Consider the following 24,133-nt stretch of genomic DNA (forward strand, 5'->3'; position numbering starts at 1 on the left):
AGAGAGAGAGAGAGAAAAGGGAGGGGGAGAGGGGTGGGGTGGAGAGAAAACTGCAAGCAGGCTCTGTGCTGTCAGGGCAAAGCCTGCCAGGGGGCTTGATCTCATGAACCGTGAGATCATGACCTGAGCCGATACCAATCATTTAATCAACTGAACATTTAATCAACTGAACCTCACAGGCACTCCATTTTCTTCATTTATTTTAATGAAAAAAAATTCTCCATTCCATAACAAAAAAGTTAGGCAAGCGATTTTCACATACAGAAAATTACATCTATTGAATAATGTAAGAGAACAATTTGAAAGTAAATATATACAGTTTTTTTTTCCCATTAAACATAATGTAATCAAACTTTATCTGCTAAAATAAGCAAGAAGGGAACTTGATAGTGGTCAGTGATGGATGGAAGATGGGCCATAATTGACTTATTCTTTGCAAGATGTATTCTTCTTTAGGCACTATATTCTTCACTAATTCTATAATTTGTGGAGTTTATGGTTCTTTTGTCCTCAAATTGGACTAAAAAAATAGAAAAATCCAACATCTTCACTTTGAAATACTCTAGTATTTAGTTGTGAGGAAGATGAGAAGATATCAATACAAAGAGTTATGAATAAATCACCAGTAAGATAGGAGTAAAACAGAAGAGAAAAACAGATGTGTAAGTTTCTACCTAAAGAAGACCTTCTTAGGAAACCCCAGGTACTGGATTGTCTGGGTGAGGTTGGTTTTATTTCCACATGGCTTATTTTGCCGAGATGGAAAAAGAAAAAAAAAAAAAGAGGTTTGAGAGACATTTAAAATATTTCTTTAGAAAAGTGTTTGATGGCAAAAATCTTTTCTCCTTAAAAATGTAATCAAAATAATATTTTTATAGTGTATAGTTTAGTGTGTATTAGATCATTTAAAGTGAATTGCTAATTTTCCAGTTTTAAGTTATTGATTTCTGGTTTCATTCCATTATGCTTGGAAAGATATTTGGTATGGTTTTAATCTTCTTAAATATGTTAAGATTTGTTTTGTGACCTAGCATGTGATCTATCCTGGATGATGTTCTGTGTATACTTGAGAAAAATGTGTATTTTGCTGCTTTGGGTGGGATGTCATATATGACTGAATATCTTCATGCAAAAGAATGAAGCTGGACTTTTACCTTGCACCACACACAAGAATTAAGTCAAAATGGATTAAAGATTAAAACCTAAGATCTGATTGTGGTCCGCGAGTTCGAGCCCCGCGTCGGGCTCTGGGCTGATGGCTCAGAGCCTGGAGCTTGCTTCCGATTCTGTGTCTCCCTCTCTCTCTGCCCCTCCCCCGTTCATGCTGTGTCTCTCTCTGTCTCAAAAATAAATAAATGTTAAAAAAAAATTTAAAAAAATTAAAAAAACTTAAGATCTGAAACTGTAAAACTCCTTAGAAGACAACCTAAGGGAAAAGCTTCATAGCACCGGTCTAGGCAATGATTTCTGTGCTATAATATCAAAAGCACAAGCAACAAAAAGCAAAAATAAGTAAGTGGGACTGCATCAAACAAAAAAGGTTCTGCAGCAGAAGATACTGTCAACTCAGTGAAAAGCAATCTACTGAATGGGAGAAAATATTTCCAAACCATATATCTGATACGGGTTTAGTACCCAAAATATATAAGGAACTCCTAAAACTCATTTTTAATAGCAAAAACTGAATTGCCCGATTAACAAATGAGCAAAGAACTTGGATAGGACGTTTTTCTAGAGAAGACCTACAAATGCCCACAAGTACATAAAAAGATTTTCAGTATCACTAATCATCAAAGAAATGCAAATCAAAACTAGAGTGAGATATCATCTCACACCTGTTACAATGGCCATAATCAAAACAAAAACAAAAACAAAAACAAAAGCACAGATGTTGGCAAGGATGTGGAGAAAAGTTCACACTTGTACACTGTTGGTGGGAATGTAAAATGGTGTAACTGCTATGGAAAAAAATATGGAGGTTTCTCAAAAATTAAAAGTAGAATGATCTTATGATCCAGCAATCCCATTTCTGGGCACATATCCAAAAGAATTGAAATCTGGATCTTGAAGAGTTATGTACACAATCATGTTCATTTCAGCATTATTCACAATAGCCAAGTTATGGAAACAACCTCAGTGTACATCAGCAGTTCAATGGATAGGGAAAATGTAGTATATATAGACAATGGGATTTTATTTAGACTTAGAACAGAAGAAAATTTTGCTATATGCAACAACATGTAGGAACTTGAGGACAATACACTAAGTGAAATGAGCCAGTTTCAGAAGGACAAATATTGCGTGTTCATTAGCAGAGAGTAAAGTAGTGTTTTCCAGGGGATGGGGGAAGAAGAAATGGGAAGCTGATAATCATTGGGTATAAAGTTTCAGTTATATAAGATGGATAAGTTCTAGGGATTTGTTGTTCAGCATAATGTTTATGGTTCTCCTATATTATGCACTTAAAAAATGTTACCAGGGTAGGGGCACCTGGGGTGGCTCAGTTGGTTGAGTGCCTGACTTTTGGTTTTGGCCAGGTCATAATCTCACAGTTCCTGAGATCGAGTTCCATATCGGGCTCTGTGCTGACAGCATAGAACCTGCTTGGGATTCTCTCTCTCCCTCTCTCTCTCTCTCTCTCTTGCTTGCTCTTCCCTTTCTTGCACTGTCTCTGTCTCTCTCAAAATCAATAAACATTTAAAAAGTTGTTACCACAGTAGATATTATGTTAAGTGTTCTGACCACATTTTTTTAAATGAGGGTTTTTTTTTCAGAAGTGGCATAACTTTGGTTCCAGTTTTATATCACTATGTAAGAGCCACTATAAAAATTAATTGCATTAAGCAAAACAAAACAAACAAAACTTTACATTTCCATGTTCTGTATATCAGAAGTTTAGAAAAAAAAAAAAAACAGAAAGAGAACTTATTCCTACTCTATTATTGGGAACACCAAGAAACTTAAATAAAAGAGTGACTAACAACTGAAGGCTTGAATCATCTAGATACCTCTGCTGTCACATGTCTGGCTTCTGGACTGGAATGATTTAAACACTGGGCTCAGTCAGAGTTGCCAATAAAAGAATGGGTTTTCCATGTGCCTGGACTTCCTCACAGCATGGCAGTCTCAGGTTATCCAGATTTCTTACATTATGGCTCAGAAGTCTACAGTATTCTAGGAAGCAAGGATGAAGCTGTGTGGTTTTTTTATGACCTAGCCTCAGGAATTCAACAGCATTATTTCTGCCTTTTTTCCATTGTTTGATGCAGTAACAAGCCTGCCCAGAGTCAAAGGGGTGGTGTATAAACCTCATCTCTCTATGGGGCCATTGAAATGAAAAGTCTTTAACTGACTAATTCTTATGTAGGATACCTCTGAATTTGTTTAGAAAGTACCATCATATGGAAAATAAATTAGGGTATATGTGTATGCATACATATATGCATAGGAAAATAACATCTAATATACATCATTTTAAGGTAATAAATATTTTTACACTGAAACATTTGTTCATTTATTTATCTTTTGAACACTTATTTATTGAACATGGACCAGGCTCTGCGTTAAGTACTAACAACACATATGTAAATGTGACAAGTTCATTCTCTGCCCTAATTGATCTTACAGATAAAATGAGAACAAACTGATAGGAGGAAATAACAATAAAGGATAGAGTAGTTAAGTCCCAAAATTCAAGAATGACTCCAAGAACTGAGACTCCCAGATTTCATAAGAAAGTAACTGAGAAAATATAATATAGTACCTAGGTTATAGTACAAATTTGATGGAAGGGCTAAAGGAAAGGAAAGGAAAAGAAAGAAAAAAAAAAGAAAAGAAAAGGAAAGAAAAGAAAAGGAAAGAAAAAAAAGCCACCTAAGATAGTGTGATACATTCAGAGATCAGAAGCTCCTAATGTCCACGGAATGAAGCCCATGAGACTGTACCTGCCACTGTGCTGTCAAAGTTGATGTGGGAACCTCTGAGCAGAGGCAGACTTTTCTGTTATTGAACCCTCTGAAAGAGAGAGGGTTCTGGCTGGGTTGCTGGAATCTACAGTCATTCCTGCCACCACATCTGAAGGAGCCAGCAGCTGCCAACGTCTCTGAACTGCCTGAACCTCTTCTGATTTTTGAAGTGCCACCGAAAGCCAGAAATTAATACCACAATCATGAGCAAGGAATCTGGAAATGTTTGCAGACTTCCATCCCTAGCCATACAGAATCGAGGAAGATAGGTTTGGAGCTGAGAGATAACAGACAAATTACCAATATGAAATAAATTCACCATTATAGGGATTTAACTCCAAAGTCCTGAAGCAGTAAAGATTTTAGTGCAAAAATACAGACAGGCAAAGCCTTTGATCAGATGTATTAGTAAAGGAACACTTAGATTAATTTTTCTTATCCTACCCCCTTTTTATCATGTTTATGTAAAAGCAGTGATAAGAAACAAATCCATTACCCTGGCCAGGAATTTCCTAAAGAAACTCTTTGGATCCTCTGTTTGCCTCGCTTTTCTTGTCCTGGTTTTACTCCAGTACATCTGGCTACTCTGTCACACCCTCCTTGGCTAGGATTTCCTCAACTTTTTGGCCTTGAAATGTTACAGTGCTTCAACGTTCTGACTTTGGACTTTTTCTCTTCTGTCTATGCTCGGCCTGGGTTTTCTCATCCTGTGTCATGGCTTCAATTACCATGATTATATTTTCACATAGAAATTTGGACCCAGGGGCGCCTGGGTGGCACAGTCGGTTAAGCGTCCGACTTCAGCCAGGTCACGATCTCGCGGTCCGTGAGTTCGAGCCCCGCGTCAGGCTCTGGGCTGATGGCTCGGAGCCTGGAGCCTGTTTCCAATTCTGTGTGTCTTCCTCTCTCTCTGCCCCTCCCCCGTTCATGCTCTGTCTCTCTCTGTCCCAAAAATAAATAAAAAAAAAAAATGTTGAAAAAAAAAAAAAAAAGGAAATTTGGACCCAGACTCCAGATCTATTTGCCCAACTTTCTGTTTGAAATCTACACTGGAGGGGTGCTTGGGTGGCTCAGTCAGTGAAGCGTCCAATTCTTGCTTTAAACTCAGGTCATAATCTCAGTGTTCATAAAATCAATCCTGGCAGGCACCTTTAAGTTTAGGTCATGATCTCAGGGTTCATAAGTTCAAGCCCGCTGGCATCAGGCTCTGTGATGACAGCGAGGATCCTGCCTGGGATTCTCTCTCTTCCTCTCTTTCTGCCCCTTTCTTGAGTGTATGCTTTCTCTCTGTTTCTCTCTCTCATTCTCTTTCTGTCTCAAAATAAATAAACATTAGACAAATTTGAAAGCTACACTGGAAGTTTTGTAGGCATCTCAATTTAACATGTCCCACACTGAAACCCCTGATACTCTTTTCCCAAATCTTATGCTATGCTCCTTCTCTTGTAAGTTATTGGAAACTCCCTTCATCTTGCGTGTTCATAATCTTGGTGTTGAACTTGACTTCATTCTTATCTTATATATTAAAGCCAGTTCTTCAAAAAAAAAATGTGGTTATTTATTCTAGACTTTGACCCTTTGACATAATTTCCATGGCCAAAACTTTGGTCCAAGATACTATATTTTCTCACATAAATTATTGCACTAGCTTCCTTGCCCCTCTCTCTGTTTTTGCCCTTGTCTCCTACAGTTTAATATCAGCACAGGAGACAGATTGATCCTGTTAAATCAAAAGTAAGATCATGCCTTCCCCTGTTTTTTTCTCAGTGGGCTCCCATGTTATTTGAAGTAAAATAAAAATTATTAATGTTAATTTATCTGCTCCTCCCTTATCTAGTTCCCTGTGACTTCTCTGACATCACCTTATACTACTCACCCCTGATTATCTTTTCTCCATGTTTGACTCAGCTAGTATTTGAAAATGCCATACAATTCTCACTTCAGAGCTTTACTCCTGGTTTATCACCTACCTAGAATGCTAATCTTTTTTAGCTATCCACATGGTCATTCCCCTCACTTTATTCATATTTTTTGTTTCAAAGTTCATATTTTCATTGGGCTTTTATGACAATCTAAAATCTTCACACTACCTTTGTATATTTTCCTTTTCTGGTTTATGTTATTTCTTGTCATTTATGGTCCTTTAACATGCTATATATTTTAATTATTTTTTTTTATTTATTTTTTTTTTTAATTTTTTTTTTCAACGTTTTTTATTTATTTTTGGGACAGAGAGAGACAGAGCATGAACGGGGGAGGGTCAGAGAGAGAGGGAGACACAGAATCTGAAACAGGCTCCAGGCTCTGAGCTGTCAGCCCAGAGCCCGACGCGGGGCTCGAACTCACGGACAGTGAGATCGTGACCTGGCTGAAGTCGGACGCCCAACCGACTGCGCCACCCAGGCGCCCCTATATTTTAATTATTTATCATTTTCTTTCTCTATATCCCCCCCCAGGTGTAAGTTCCATAATTCTAGGCCTTTGTTGTTCCCTACTATACCCCCCGTTCCTAAAATGGTTCCTAGGACATCATAGTTTCTACACATTTGTCGAACAAATAAATTTGTATTCCAAATATGACAAAGCAGGAGTGGGGGTGGAATAGGCTTGAAACTTCAGAAAACTGAGATACTTTAGATTAGCCCTTTGGAAAGGGTTATGACAACACGGATGGAAACAAGACCGGTCCTTGTTATTTCCAGTTGTATCTTTGCATTCTTTTAGGGGAGCAGCAAGCTTTCCTTCTTCTGACTAAATTAAGGTGAGTTTCCATATGTTTATGATGCCATATCACCCAAATATTTTACAGTCCCATAACAGGACTAGCCAGGGGTTAGATATGTGCAAATTCAGAGCCTTCTTATGGCATCCAGCAGTACATGTTCTCCTGATATTTATACTCTCTTATACGGTCTTACACCCACACTTGCACATATATACAACTCATTTTTATATATAACCCAGGAACCTGAACTCTGAATCTTGGGGTTCTGGGAATGTCTCATATGGAGGACCCAGTGCATCTGATTGAACAAGACTTGAGAGTTTGGGAATATGGAGAAATCATTAAACATGATAAATACATAGAAGGTCAAATCTAAATGATTTGGTGATTAATTACATTTTAGGGGAGGAGGAAGAGGTAATACTGGTTTCTCAGGTCTTTATGTTGAGAAAGAGGAAGGATGAACAATGAAGGTGCTATTCAAGAAAAAAACAAGATTAGTTAGATGAGGAAAGATGTTGAGTTTAGCCTTAATAGAATCTAAGGGATTGTTTTAGTAGCCAATCTGATGCTCAGCATAAAGAAATGCACTAGTGATCAGATTTTCCAGGCATGGATTAATCAGACTTTGGAATCCATGAAAGTGAATGAGATCTCCCTGTGATAGTAGGCAGAGAAATAGAAGAAAACCTGAGAGAACACTGGGAACACATACATTTAAATCAATTTTAGTTGAAAACAAACATATTCAGGATACTAGAGAGGAGATGCTTGAGATATAAGGAGGAAAATTGGGAGAACATGAATTAATAAAAGTCTAGGAAATACAGCATTTAAAGAAAAAGGGAGGACTCACAATGGTAGGACAGATGAGATTGAAATTTTTCTGTTGATTTTATAAACACATAAATCACTTTGTGATCTTCTTAACAGTAGTTTTGAATTCATTGGTTGTGGATAAAAGTGTATTTGAGTCTAACCTGAATTGCCATGGAGTTTTTTTGTTTGTTTTTTAAAATTTTTTTTAACGTTTATTTATTTTTGAGACAGAGAGAGACAGAGCATGAACGGGGGACAGTCAGAGAGAGGGAGACACAGAGTCTGGTACAGGCTCCAGGCTCTGAGCTGTCAGCACAGGGCCTGACGCGGGGCTTGACCTCATGGACCGCGAGATCATGACGGGAGCCCAAGTCGGCCGCTTAACCAACTGAGCCACCCAGACGCCCCGCCATGGAGTTTTAAATTCAGTCCCCACTGCCTGCTCATTTTAAGCAGGATGAGGGAGAGCAGGAGAAAGGAGGCTCAAGAAACCACAAGAGACCTCGGGAGGCATGGAGGACTTGGACAAAGCACACGGTCAAAAATCAATCCCAGAAAAAGAAAAGGCAGCAAGATTTGCCAAAACAATGATGGAACTTGATTGGTCACAGCACAGGGTATAATGATGAGTTTGGAGCCAGCGTGATGGGAAGCTGAGTCCTCAGAGCAGCACTGTTTCTGGGAGAAAATTGACTACATAGACAGGGGAAAATTCATTTTTGAAAGTGGCATTAAACACAGGAAAAAGCAATAGAGGAACATCAAGTATGCTGGAGAAGCAAAAGAGAGACATCCCAACCCTCACTTTCTTCCAAGGATAACACACCAAATTGCAAAACAAACAAATCTACATAAAAAATTACAGATTGACAGAAGAGGATACTTTCAAATCAGAAAGCCTATACTAAAAATGAGTAGAAATAGAGAAAATCAGATCATATTCATACGAACTATAAAAACAGGAAGTACATTTCAGTTAAAGGAGGTTCTCATCAAATAAACAAATGTGAAGATGAAGAAATCAGTAACACAACACCCTAAGTATAAAAAGAAAAAATAAAAACTTTGAATCAAATGCAGAAAATAAGAACAAATATAGATTAAAAAAAGAAATAAAACAAGAAGAGTTAATGAAGCTCAGAAAAAAAAAACTGAAGTAAAAATAAAGTTATATCAGAAATTAGGATTAAATTACAAGATGACCAAAGTTCAATAGACTAGAATAAAAAGATAATAAAAGATATTGAGAAAAAGCAGGAAAACAATTATGGCGGGGTGGGGTGCCTGGGGGAGGTATGAGATAAAGCTACAAGTAGAAAGGGCTAGAGAAAAATCTTTTGATAGCCAAGAAACCATTTTGGAAAAAAGAATGCCTGATTTCCACTGTGAAAGGCTCATCATCTACCAGGAATAGCTGACCCAGAACAGTACTTACTGATATACATCCTATAAAAATTACTAGATTGTAAGTGTAAAGAAAAAAAATCTTGAGAGCTCACAGTAGAAAGATGAAATACTTATAAAAGTAAGAGAATTAGAATAATATCCAACTTCTCAAAAACAGAAAATATAAACAAGGCAAAAGTGATGCATCATGTTTAGAAAATGTGAACCAAGGATAGTATATGTATCTACATTGTCCTTCAAGTAACAAAGTTAGAAATAACTTTCTAAAGTTCATGAATACCATACTCAGGTATTCTTTCTGAGAAATCTACTAACTGCAGAGTTCAGCAAACTTTTTCTGTAAGGGTCAGATAATAAGTATTTTAGGCTTTGTGGGCCATATAAGGTGGCTTGTCCTTTACCTGATCTTTTTCCTTCTCCTCCTCCTTCTTCTCTTGCGCCTTCCTCTTCTTCCTCCATTCCTCTTCTTACTCGTAGTGTTCCTCTTCCTCTTCCTCTTCCTTTTTCTTCTCTTTATGTATTTATACAACATTTAAAATGTAAAAAACATGCTTAGCTTTTGGGCTAAGCTAACAGTAGTAACAAAAAGGTTTGTCCTTTGCAGAGCCCTCTAATGGAGGATGCGCTTTGTCCCACTAAGAAATGACTGGGAAATTTTTGGCAGAGTCAGGTGGTGAGAATTTCATTTACTTGCCAATTTAAGACATAATATGGCAAAATTAAGACTAAAACAGAAATGGAGTTATAGAAGAGAAATATTTTGTAAATATTTTCCCTTATGACAAATTAGAAATCTGCAATTAAATACATGAGAAAAGGGATAAAAAATTGAAAAGTAAAATAAAATCACTGGTATAAGGCAGTATAAACAGTAAGTGGAATTCAAAGTACATTATTTAAAATATGCAGACCATGGAGCACCTGGGTGGCTCAGTCAGTTAAGCATCTGGTTTTTTATTTTAGTTCAGGTCATGATCTCACAGTTCATGAGATAGAGCCCTGTCTGGGGCTCTGTGCTGACAGTGGGGAGCCTGCCTGGGATTCTCTCTCTCCCTCTCTCTCTCTCTCTGTCCCTCCCCCACTTGCTTGCACTCTCAGAAGTAAACATTATAAATAAATAAATAAATAAATAAATAAATAAGCAGACCAAGAAGTAAAAGATTATGTTAAAAATAATTAGGGAAATAAATAAAAATAAAGATAGAAGCATAGATAAGGTAATATTATTAACATTTTAATATTATTGACATCTAAACTAACACTAAAATTAAAAAATAGAAATTACATAATATGAACAGATGTGGAACATTTAATAGATAATACTATCTATCTTGAAAATAGTTAAGATTTAAAATCAGTAACACTTCACAGTGATTTTGTATTTTGTTACTTGAGTGGCCTCTTAATTTATTTGATAAAATAGGCAAAACCCACAAACTTTTTTTTTACATGCTGTTATCTTTAAACATTTCTTCTTACACTCAGAGTTATTCCCACTGTTCTCTTAGAATAAATAACTTGAATTAGAGAGTTTAAATATGTTTTGGGGAGTATAAGTAAGGAATCAGGGTATACTTGAAACTTTTGTACAAAGTAGAATATGATTGAATTTGAGTTAAAATGCAGCATTTAAAAATTTTTTAAATTCATCTCTATCCTAGCATTGCAGATCACATGTTACTCAGTAAGACCTGCATTTATAGATATGCAAAGATGAATAGATGAGAATAAAGAGAAAATTAATTTATTCCTGGGGATATTTAATGAATATGAAAAATATTTTTTGCTGTTAGCAGCTATTAAAGTTTATTTAAACGTCCTTAAAAGGATATTTCTAGGGGCGCCTGGGTGGCTCAGTTGGTTAAGCGGCCGACTTCGGCTCAGGTCACGATCTCGCAGTCTGTGAGTTCAACTCCCGCATGGGGCTCTGTGCTGACTGCTCAGAGCCTGGAGCCTGTTTCAGATTCTGTGTCTCCCTCTCTCTCTGACCCTCCTCCGTTCATGCTCTGTCTCTCTCTGTCTCAAAAATAAACGTTAAAAAAAAAAAGGATATTTCTACACTTCATTAATTTATGTATGTTCCCCAAAGGACCCTTGAATTTTAGTAATAAAATGTTTTTCAAGAGATTCACCCAAACTTAGAAAAAATCCATTATAACCTATACAAACTAACAAATAACTATAACTTCCATATCTATATAAATTGTACAAGCTTCCATGTCCACCAAATAAAATTCTATTTGATAATACATAATATGCTACCAGTTCAGAAAATGTTGACCAGTGTAACATGGTGCTGGAGGAGGTCATCCAGAGGACATGGCCCCTGCTTGACACTACACCTGGCCTCCCGCAGTGGAAGGCTCCCCATCACCTTGGAATGTAGGCTCTGCCCACCCTTTCCACAGCTGGAGCCCTTTTCAAGGACACAGCCTTTAGAGAATAATGTGTTTTTGGGACCCTCTGGATGGTACATGACTGTACCCAATTAAGGTCTTTACTTAAACTTGTAAGATTCCTGTAGATGAGTGCACAGATCCACTGTCTTGTAGCTACCAACACAAGCCTTCCCTGTAAGTTCCCTCATTTTTAAACCTGCTACATACCAATCAGGAGTGGCCTGCCTCTTTCTTCAGTCTTTCCTTGCCCTCTGTAAGGGGCCCAGTTTTGGATTTCACCAGGGGAGGGTCCCAAGGTTGTGAGCCAACACATAGTTATAAATAGGCTGCTGAACCAAATATATTCTTTTAGAATACAGACTGCTCATCATAGATGCATCATAATGTTAAAATAATAGCTTAAAAATAAATTAAGCCAAACATCCATGTAAAGTAAGTACACATCTGTACAAGTACAGATCCATTTGAAGAAAAAATTCAATCCGTGCATGTAAGTCAAGGTGGTTTATATATGACTGAGATGAGTGCTAAGCATGGTAGGCATTACTCTTTTGGCTGGCTCTGGGATGAATGGCAGTATTTTAAGTTATGGCACGGGACTAAGGATTCTTTAGTCTAAGCCTTTTTTTTTCCAATAGAAAAAATAGGTGCTGGTGAAATAAAACCTGTTCAGTGTATGACTAGTTTGAGCCAAGGTCACATCTATTAAGAACATTAATAACACCACCATGTTACTAAACTTAAGCCTCCCAATAATTTTCTTGGATATCCAGGGATAATCATTGCTAAGTAACTTGTTATAGTCAAAGATTCTATGTTGTTGAGAGGTCTCATGTCTTGGAATAGGCTTCCGCACACATATAAACATGTCAAGACTTGGATCCAGGTTTTCAAGTGTCAAGTTGCACTCTTTAAGAAGCATTCTGGAGTTGGGGCACCTGGGTGGCTCAGTTGGTTGAGCAACTGACTTCGGCTCAGGTCATGATCTCACGGTTTGCGAGTCCGAGCCCCGCACTGGGCTCTGTGCTGACAGCTCAGATCCTTGAGCCTGCTTCTGATTCTGTGTCTCCCTCTCTCTCTGCCCCTCCCCCTCTCATGCTCTGTCTCTCTCTGTCTCAGAAATAATTAAATATTTTTAAAAATTAAAAAATAAAGAAGCATTCTGGTGTCTTGAAACAAAAAACATATCGAGTGTGCTATTAGACAAATACAGGTTCCTGTCTAAAAAAAGACCATGAGAGAAATAAGGAATATATCAATCATGACACAGGAGTTATAAGGGATAATCTCTTCTGCAGGTTGATACAAATAACCTTGAATTAGTGTGGTAAATAAACAATAGCAATTATTTCAAATAAATAGTCTTCTATTAACTTCCTTTTTTCTACTGCACAGATTGTCTCTCTGTGGTCTCCTGCCTTGCAAGCAGTGATCTTTTTTCATACCAGGTTTTTGCCTAGAGAGTGATAAGTAGGACTTGAGAATTAATTACTTAATAAGAAAATGTAATTAAGCATATTGTAAAACACAATGGCTTTTCAGAGGTGTCTTGTCCTTTTATCATGGAAGAACAGATTCTTTGTATAGTAGGGAGACTTTAAACAGTTCTTGGTAAAGCTGACTTTACCCCATTCATCCCATAGAATGCCAGCAAAGAAGTCTACAAATGCACAGGTTAGATTTTATGTGACTAAGAACTTCAGGGTTTAAAGACTCATGCATTGTCTTGTTTTAATCCTGATGCATGATGAAGTTAAAGTCTTTGAGTGCTGTGTCAAGCCCTGAGGTAACTCTAGGAGTCCTAAGCTAATCACTGAAGATTCCAGCTCTTGACTACAGTGGAAGGAATATCACCTTTTCTATAAAAGAGAACCTTCCCAGATTCCTAATTTTTCACATGAAGGACAGATGCTGATAAGAAATAAGAAATATCTGAAATGATAGCAAATAGCATGTCTGTAAATCGGATATGTAATACATGAAAACAAAAATATTGTATGAATATCAAATAACATTAATATAATCAAGATGCAAATGGAACACATGTAAATAATATGATATATGTGTATACTAATATTCTTAATGTATAATGAATTTTATAAATTTTAGAACTATTTTTCCAATAAGAAAAATATCTCAAAATTGTGCAAATAGCCGAAAAGGTAAATACACTTTATTTCCACAACAGAATATTATATCATCATTAATAAACAATACATATGTATGTACATATACATGATTATACATATGTGCATGAATGTACACAATTATTTGGAAGAAAAATACACAAAAATATTCATAAAATCATTTCTGGATGTTGATTTATGGATGTTATACATTTTTCTTATAATTTGAATTTTTGGTTGAAAAAACAGTTAAAATATAAAAACTTGTTGGGGTACCTGGGTTGCTCAGTTGACTGAGGTACTGACTTAACTTCAGCTCAGATCACGATCTCACGGTTGGTGAGATCAAACCCCATGTTGGACTCTGTGCTGACAGCACAGAGCCTGCTTAGGAGTCTCTCTTTTCTCTTTCTGTCCCTCCCTTGTTCTCCCTCTCTCTCTCTTTCTGTCTCTCATAAGTAAATAAATAAATAAATAAACAAACAAACTTTAAACAATGTGAAAAGTTGTGTAATTTTCAAACATTTACAATAAGCACATATTACCCTTTAGTCAGAAAAATACAAATTATTTAAATAAATAAAAGACAAAACATTTGGCATAGATACATTGTTTTCCTATACTAAATGTTAAATATTACTTTGTTCAATACAATTAAAAAAAAAGAGAAATAATTAACTGTAACACTGTCTTGTGGCATTATGCAGAATACTTGATTTTGCAAAAGATAGACTATTATGTACTTTAAAACATGGCTAGCCTTGATTATAAATTATAAGCTATAATTAGGAAGATTTCTTAGGCATTGTTATTTTATCTAAGCCCATTAGATAACAATTACTTGATGGTTAAAAAATAAATTTCAAAAAAATCTGATGTTTTCAGACAATCTCAAAATAATAGTTTAGGAATTTTAAGAATAAAGAGTCACCAAGACCTATCAAAGAGAAAGCAGGTTAACTAACTTAACTAAAATGCTCCACTGCTCACAGTTAATTTTTCTTTCTTAGAAGTCTCTTAATTATCAAAAGATGATGCACTAAAAAGGGGGATAGATTTCTGGAGGTGGCACTGACAGTACAGTTTAGAGCAAATCAGAGTGGAGCTGAGCAAATAACATGGTTGGCTTTTCCATGTGTGAATTATATCTGTGTTGCTGCCATGATGTTTACAAGAATGGAATTGAAACCCAAGGCCATCTCTATAAAGATTCATATATCAAAAAATTAATTATCCTGGATTATGCATTTTATTTCAAAATGGATTTACTGCTATGTATTATAATGTGGTACACACATCAAAAAATAACCCTTTCACTTCTGTCGTTTATAATCTTGAAATTTACTTTGCCTATCTGTCTATCTATCTATCTATCTATCTATCATCTATCTACGATGTAAGTTGAAAACCAATGGCCTAATCGACCTATATGCGAAATGATATACTGGGTTTTTTCAATCAAAATGGAAACTTAAAGTAATTATTTTGCTTTTGTGTGTAGCATATTTGAAGGTTTAGTGCAATGTGCATCAGACTGAAAATATACAGATGTTGCTTTTACTTATACTCTGTCTTTATTTCTAACGCTACAATTACTAATACCCTATACTTATATCTAAATAAAACTAAATTTCAGAAAGTTTAAACCACATTCCCAAGACAAGGAACAATATATGGACCCAGGTTTTGTTTATTTTTTGATTTTTTTTTAATTTTTAAACATTTATTCAGTCTTGAGAGACAGAGCGCAAGTGGGGGAGGGGCAGAGAGAGGGATACACAGAATCTGAAGCAGGCTCCAGGCACTGAGCTGTCAGCACAGAGCCTGACGCGGGGCTCGAACCCACGAACCCTAAGATCATGACCTGAGCTGAAGCCTGTCGCTCAACTGACTGAGCCACCCAGGTGCCCTTATTTTTTGATTTTTTAATGTTTGTTTATTTTTGAGAGAGAAGGAGAAAAAGTGCAGGCGGGGGAGGGGCAGAGAGAGATGGGGACAGAGGATCTGAAGTGGGCTCTGTGCTGACAGCAGAGACCCCATTGCGTGGCTTGAACTCAGGAACCATGAGATACATCACGACCTGAGTCAAAGTCAAATCCTTAACTAACTGAGCCACCCAAGCGCCCCTCAGGTTTTGTTTATTTATTATTATTATTTTTTTGTTTTTTGAGAGAGAGGGCACAAGTGAGCAAGGGGCAAAAAAAAGAGAAAGAGACAGAGAGACATAGAGAAGCGGGGCTCACCCCAAAGCGGGACTCTAACTCACAAATCATGAGATCATGACCTGAGCCAAAGTCAGATGCCTAGCCAACTGAACTACCCAGGCACCCTATTTTTTAACCATAGATTTGGTTTCCTTGTGCATATGCATACGCATGTGCACATGCACACATTCACACATGGGCGTGCGTGTACACACACACACCCACACACACCCACACACACACACACACACACACACACACACTGCCATTATTGCTAGCCGTTGACTACCAGCCTGTTCATAGACCAGTTATTTATTCCCTCTAGCTCTGTTTCTTCCATTGCATTAATGAAGGAATTGAAATAGATGATCAGTGATTTCTTTCAACCAATTTGGAATTGAATTTTAAATTTCAGTGAGGAAATAAGGGAAGAACCATAAATGGAAGAGCAATTGTTGCTATTTAAGCATAAAATATATCTTTAGATTCTCTTCTCTTACAGAATGAACAATTCCTCAACCAGCAACAATAGCATGATCAATATTTATATTTTATTAGTGCATAATTATCATGCACACACCTTAAAGAACAGCTTAGGTGTCTGATATTTATGATAATGGAATTTTTAATAGATACAAATCTTCCATACTTGTTCATGAGAGTCTAAGGATTTCCTCAAGGGAACATTTTAACTGTGGTCTCAAAAAAGAATATAGACTGTATATAAATCTCTAATATTTAATAAATATTTTGGGTGTGATTTAGCCTTCAAGTAGGATTTGGCTTACATTATAAATAAGTAGTTAGAAAGAGTAATTATTAGCTAATCCCATCAAATCTAGTATAATATGATCAAAATGGCAACTAAATTCTGTTCCTAATTACAACTCAGCAACTAATATTTTTCCTCACTAGACTACTGATTACTTCTTCTGTTTATTCTGTTGAGTGGAGAAGAGAACTGCCTACTTAGAAGTCATCCTTAGCCAGGAAAACAGAATTGAGTTCAGAATTACCAAGTAGTCTTGCCTAGTCATAATTTTTCCTAAAGTTATATATATGTATATATACATATATATATGTATATATACGTATATATATATACATATATATACGTATGTATATATACATATATGTATATATATATATACTTCAAAATACTTCAGTAAGCATTTCCAAAATTAGCACAATTATTCTCAAGAAAGAAGATCAGTAGCTAACTTTCTTCACAGTATTTAGCATTAATACTTCCATCATATCTAAAAGAAAGTATAATTTTAAAAAGCAAAGGAAAGATCAACAGGAAAAAATTACTAATAATCCCATAGTTTGTCTTTTTAGGTTTTTGTTTTGTTTTGTTTTGTTTTGTTTTTAATTTTTTTTTTTAACGTTTATTTATTTTTGAGACAGAGAGAGACAGAGCATAAACAGGGGAGGGGCAGAGAGAGAGGGAGACACAGAATCTGAAACGGGCTCCAGGCTCTGAGCTGTCAGCACAGAGCCCGACGCGGGGCTCGAACTCACGGACCGCGAGATCATGACCTGAGCCGAAGTCGGCCGCTTAACCGACTGAGCCACCCAGGCGCCCCGTCTTTTTAGGTTTTTGAATATGATACACTTAGGGATAGATGTTATCTAACTAGCTATCAGTTTGTTTATTTTTTGGCATTTGCCCTGTTCAGTATTCTCTGAACTTCCTGGCTCTGCTGTCATTAATTTGGAGACATTTTCAGTGGTTGCTTCTACAAATATTTTTTCAGCTCCGTTCTCTTTTTTTCACCCTTCTTAGATTTAAATTACACTTAGGTAGTTTGATGTTTCCTCATTGCTATAGGATGGTCTGTTTTATTTACTTATGGTTTCTTCTCTTTTGTTTTCAGTCTAGGTAATTTTTATTGACTTATTATTTCCTGTCCACTGATTCTCAGCTGTGGCATTCTACTGATGAGTCCTTGAAGGCATTTGTTTTCTCTGTTACTCAGTTTTTATTTTCTATTATTTCCTTTTGACTCTTTATTATACTTCCCATAACTCTCCTGAAATCATCTAATTCATTTTGCATGTGGTCCACTTTTTTTATTACAGGTGTCAACATATAAATAATAGCTATTTTAAATTTCCTATCTGATAATTCCATTATCTGTTTCATATCTAGTTAGTTTTGATGATTTAATTGTCTCTTAGGAATGTATCCTTTTACTGGTCCTTTATGTATGTATTTTTTTTAATTGAAAGTCAAGCCTCTTGTATAGGACAGTAGAGACTGTGGTAAATATAATTTATGCCTTGAAATAGGTACATCTTTCTTTCAGGGAGGACTTAAATGTAGGAGTTGAGTTAATCTAATGAATAGTTGGATTGGGTTTGAGACTTGATATTGCTATAGTTACCTTTAGCATGTTTCAGGCTTGAATTCTGTTAGTGATTCCTAGTGTTTAAAGTAGAGGCTGATTTGACAGTTTTGGTTTTTTGTTTTTTTTTCCTACTCTACCTTCAGTTTTAGGTCTTCCCTTTGTGCTAAGACATGAAAGGATCTGGCTCTAGCATTACACATTACTTGGAGACTTTTAGTATCATTGTAAGAGTGGACACTCTCTTTTATTCTAAGTAAACTTGAGTTTTAAGTATGTACCATATTTGTGGATCTTGACTGTGGTCTTCTTAATTGATCTGTCCCTCTCTTGACTGAAGTTCTGAGCCCTTGACTTTTCTTGCTTCTTCCCCAGGAGTAGACAGCTTTATTTTTCTATTCCTTTCCTTAGCTATAATGGGTTTTCAACATCATCCTGAGGCCAACAGTGACTATTGTCATTCTGCCCACAGATTGAGGGTTTTGTTCCATAAGGGGAGGGGATACCAGGGGAGTTTTGTCTCCCTCCTATAGTGGCCGCTCTTTCTTTACCCCTGGCCTCCACCATGATGGATACTTCCTCCAAACTCATTGAACTTACCTGTGAGTGGCCGTGAGGTTCGAGAAAGAAAATCTTGGAAGAAGTTGGAGACTTCCCCTCTATTTGAAAAACCCAGAGGCTTTATCTTTTCTGGTCAGTTAACACCTGACCTCCACAGATTCACCAACCACTGTAGCCAAATCCATCTGTGTCTCGCCCAGGAAGGTATAAAATAAAAACAAATTTAGGGGCACCTGGGTGACTCAGTTGGTTAAGCATCTGACTTAGCTCAGGTCATGATTTCGTGGTTCATGAGTTTGAGCCCCAAGTTGGGCTCTGTGCTGACAGCTCAGAGCCTGGAGCCCAATTCGGATTCTGTGTGTGTGTCTCTCTCTCTGCCCCTACCCCACTCACACTCTGTCTCTCCCTCTCTCAAAAATAAATAAACATTAACAACATGTATAAAGTAAAAACAAATTTAAAACAAGAGTTTAATTTTCCCTGTTGCAAATAAGGAAGATGATCCCATTCCTTTTTTTGTTTTGTTTTGTTTTGTTTTGTAGAACATTTACTTTATAAACCTGTAAGTTCTTTATGTCTTTGAAATGCATACAGATCTTTTTAAAAGCTAAATAAGCCTCTTGCCACTTTTAAGACCCAGGTATGTCTTTCTTAAGGACTGGAGAACAATCTTCTGGTAATGTTATCATTATGGCAGACTGCACTCCTCTCTCCTAGTTTCTGTGGGAGAGTTGGATCCTCATCTGAAAGGGTGCTTCATCTATGTTTCAAAACTACTTCCTGTCATAAAGATATATGTTTATTTTTCCTTTCGTTAGGACAGATGGTCACCTCAACTACTAAATAAATTTAGGATGAACTATGTATGACAAATACTGCTTCATGTCCTCTTATTTTAGGACAGGTCAGTTATTGTTTATCTGGAGGGCATCTATAAATGGGTTGCATCTCTGTGTCTTCATAAAATGATGAGATTTCTCTGTTTTTGCAATCTCTTGGTGGATTGCCTATTATGTACATCACATTCTGTTTTAATGCCTATTCAACAATAAATTTGTTTTCTTTCTTTCAACATTTGTGGAGAATTTTTCTGGTTTTGGAGAAGATTTTGCTTTTAATTATATTTCTCCAACAAACCGAGGGCTCATGTCTAGTCATTCCCTGCAGGCAATTACCTTTCATAGGCTTTTGGCCTGTTGTCCTATGACCTCAATATTCAGATGGGAACAAGAAACATCACAAAATTACTGTTTGTCTGACAATTTTTTGTAATATCGGGAGCATTTTTCTTTATAATCTATACCCCAGGCCTACCCATAGTGTAAATAGGAAGTACCCCATTGGCTTTTTGATTCAATCAGTTGAGGAAGAAAAGGAGGAAAGCTGTTTGTTTAAACAAAACAAAACAAAACAAAACAAAACAGAGGCTTATTCAGTTGGCCCTAGTAAGGTATTTTATAATAAAGATCTAGAAAAAAAGAGGATAGAGATCGCAGGCACTGGGCCAGAATTCAGAATATAAAATCAGGCCTCATGGAAATAATGCCTCTTATAGGTTCTAAGAGATTGTGAATGATCTAAAGTGACTTTAGGGAGAGGGTTTTCTTTTTGGAACCTTAGCAGCAAGGATTTATTGATCACACATTATCAGTTTCCTTTCCAATTGTCTCTGTTTTTACCTCTCCTATATCTACCTGTCTCTAAACTCATATTCTATTGACTAAATCTTTTTGTTTCTTCTTAGACCATTTCCTTGTTTATTAGAAAAGACAAGAAAATATATATTTGGCCTACCCCATCCTTGAATGGAAATTGTTCTGCTACTACTGTGAACAAGATTACCATCTTCATACCACATAATCAGTTCAGATGTGCAGGAAATAAAGAATATGATTGGCACAGCTAATCACTTTTGCCTGTTTAGAGAAAGATTTTCTCCATACAACATAAAAATCTTCTCCACTGTTATAGATTAACTGTTCTTAGTAAAGTTGCAGCCAAGAGAAATCTTGAAGAATCAGGTAGGGCTTGTTCCTCCACAAGTGTAAATGCAGCAATATCTTATAGAACGGAACAGAGTACAAGAAACACTGCCAGTGCCTTCTAAGATAGTGATAAACTAGTGAGGTAAATATACAAAAATAATCTGAGTTTGAGAACATATTCTTCTGTTCAGTTCTCTTATAATGATTTAAAATAATTACAAGAAAAGAATACTGCACATGTGCAAGTAGAAAATATTCTTAGCATGCTTATTTACTCTACAAAATAGGCTAATTTACACATTTTCTTTTCAAGAAATCTTCAATTCAAAAAAATTATAGACACCAGTTTATCCCTGAGAATAAAGGAGAACCTGAAGGAAAAAAAAAGGAGAGAGAGAGAGAGACCTTTTTTTTTGGAAATTAGATTTGTCCTTACATGTAAGTTGTGGTTTTTTTAAATGTATAAATCCTCATTTATAGTAACTTCATATATATAATTATATATATATATATATATATATGTGTGTGTGTATGTATATATATATATATACATACATACATATATATGTGTATATATATATACAAACACAGACACATGTATATCTATATATCACATACATGTTTTTTATACACTGTTCTTTAAATTTATGAGCTCTGAATTACAAATATTTGCCAATAGGAAAGACTAAGGAATCCAGCTGGCTGTTATTGTAAACTTGGTTTGTTACAGTTTGGCCTAAAACAGAATTGTTCTCTCACATGACAGAATATGAGTCTGTAATAAATATATATATAGTATATAACATATATACTATATATATAATATATATATATTAAGTTTTCCAGCTTAAAGTATAGAAAATAAGTTACATATATTTAAGATGTACAGTATGATGTTTTGATATATGTAATACATTGAAAAATCATTATCAAATTCAAGCTGATTAACATATCCATTTCTTTACATAGTTATGATACTTTTTAAAAAAAATATTTATTTATTTTTGAGAGAGAGAGAGAGAGAGTGTGAGCAGGGGAGGGGCGGAGAGAGAGGGAGGCACAGAATCTGAAGCAGGCTCCAGGCTCTGTCCCAGCTTTCAGCCGGATGCAGGGCTCAAACTCACAAACTGTGAGATCATGACCTGGGCTGAAGTCAGATACTTAATCGACTGAGCCACTCAGGCGTCCCATTATGATACTTTTTTGAGGTAAGAACACTTATGATCAACTCTCTTAATCATTGAAATATACAAGAGTATTATTAGCTATAATCACCATTCTGTATAGTAGATTTCCAGAACTTATTCATCTTGCATAACTGAGTCTTTGAGTAACATCTCTCCATTTCTCCCACCCACCCCCGCCCACCCCAAGTTGTGATATTTCTTACTCTCCTACTTATTTATTTATTATTACTATTATTATTACTATTACTTTTTTTATTTTAGAGACAGAGAGCACATAAGCAGGGTAGAGGGACAGAGAGAGGGAGAAGGAGAGAGAGAGAGAAAGAGAGAGAGAGAGAGAGAGAGAGAGAGAGAGAATCTTAAGCAGGGTCCATGCTCAATATGGAGCTCCACATGGGGCTCATTCCCAAGATCCTGGAATCATGACCTGAGCTGAAATCAAGAGTCCAATGTTCAACCCACTGAGCCACCCAGGCATCCCTATTCTCCTACTTAGGATACATATAGTAATCCTCAAGAAAATGATGTTCATAGGAAAAAAAAAAAAAACTAGTGGGGACTGAATGTTTATGTATCCCCAGATTTTATATATTGGAACTCTAACTACCAATGTGAGGGTATCATGAGATGAGGCCTTTGGGAGATACATACATTTGGAAGAGGTCATAATGATGGAACACTCATGATCAAATTAGTGCCCTGAGAAGATGAGGAAGAGATCAGAACTCACTGTCTCTCTGCCATGTGAGGATGGAGGAACAGGGCAATTTTTGTGAATGAGGAGGTGGGCTCTCACCTGAAACCAAATCTGAGGGCACCTTGGTCTCTGACTTTCCAGCCGTCAGAAGCTTGAGAAATAGTGTTTATTGTTTAAGCCACCCATTCTGCAATATTTTGTTATAGCTGACTAAGACAAATTCTATAAAATGTAATTATTTTGATATTATGTTGTAGGTACATATAATATTATAGATAATGTGTTTCAGATTATACTGACCTAAACACATACCAGAGTACCTGATTTTTATATATTCCAGAGAAGTTTTCTTATGTAGTTTATGTGTGTTCATATAATGGAGTCAAATTTTATCTAATGTTAGTTCCTTCACTCAATTTTTTATAAGATATATTTTCTTTGAAAAAATATTTAACTTTTTTGTAGTGATTGCATGTGTAACAACACATTTTGTCTATAATTCTGTATCATTAGAGCAGCCTCAACTTTTTAGTGTCTGAAATATTTAACAAATTCAAATGAGAGGAACAGGTTAATCCAAACTGTTTTTCAGAGCCAGTATAACACAAAAGATGATTTAGAAACACATATATTTTTTATTATAGATGGTATATTTGACAGAAGTAAAATTTTAATGAGCAGAAATATGAAGGTAAATTATTTACTTTGAATCTGAATAAATTTTGCATTACGAATTCTCTGATTACATTGTCAAACCAGTAACACCAGGTACCACAATTTCCTTGACAATTTTGTTATTAAATGGGGGTTGCTGTTCAATAGATATAAAGTTTTAGTTATGCAAAATGAGTAAATTGTAGAGATCTATTGTACAACATAGTACCTATTGTAACTATACTACATTGTGCACTTAAAAATTCATTAAAAGAGTAGATCTCATGTTAGGTATTTTTACCATAACAAACAAACAAACAAAAAAACCCCAATAAATACATGAAATAGAAAAAATCATAAAGAACACTGGATCATTTGAGAGAAATTGTGCAAGAAAGCAAACTCTAAAGAAGGAGCTACTATTGATATTTCCTTGTTTTATCATTTGTCATTTAGCTTCCCTCGTTAGAGCTTCTGTGCCTCCATAGGGTGCTGTTTAGACAGAAATGCTCTATAGCTACTTGGCATTTGCAAAGTATTGCTCTTTTACATTTAGTTAGAAGAAGTACACAACAGACTGACTTTTGTGGAGGGTTATTATGTTAAAATCATAACTAAATAATAATTAAAATTAAAATAATAAATTATTTAGTTTTGCTAATTACTTAACTTTTTTAACTTTGGAAAACCCAGAGATAAACATAAATTCTATTGTCTGTAGCAAAGAATGCATTTTTGCATGTAGTTAAAATAGACTTGTAAAAAGATACCAAAGTAATTTAAGATAATTTCATTCTTCAGGAAGAAATCATTCACACAACAACAACAACAACAAAAAAAAACAAAAACAGAGAGAAGGAACATTTTTCAAAAGTACAAAAGTATCTGAAGTGCCAACTTGAATCTAATGCCATCATTTTGTTTTATAACTTGAGTAAAATATCTGTTTATCCAACTACCAGACATTCTTCCCTTTTTCAGAACATACTTCACACATTTTTTTTCCTAAGGTCTTTAACCATGACCTCATCCCAGGTTTCATATCCTCTTCCC

This window comes from Neofelis nebulosa, chromosome 6 (assembly GCF_028018385.1).
Source record: "Neofelis nebulosa isolate mNeoNeb1 chromosome 6, mNeoNeb1.pri, whole genome shotgun sequence".
NCBI lineage: Eukaryota > Metazoa > Chordata > Mammalia > Carnivora > Felidae > Neofelis > Neofelis nebulosa.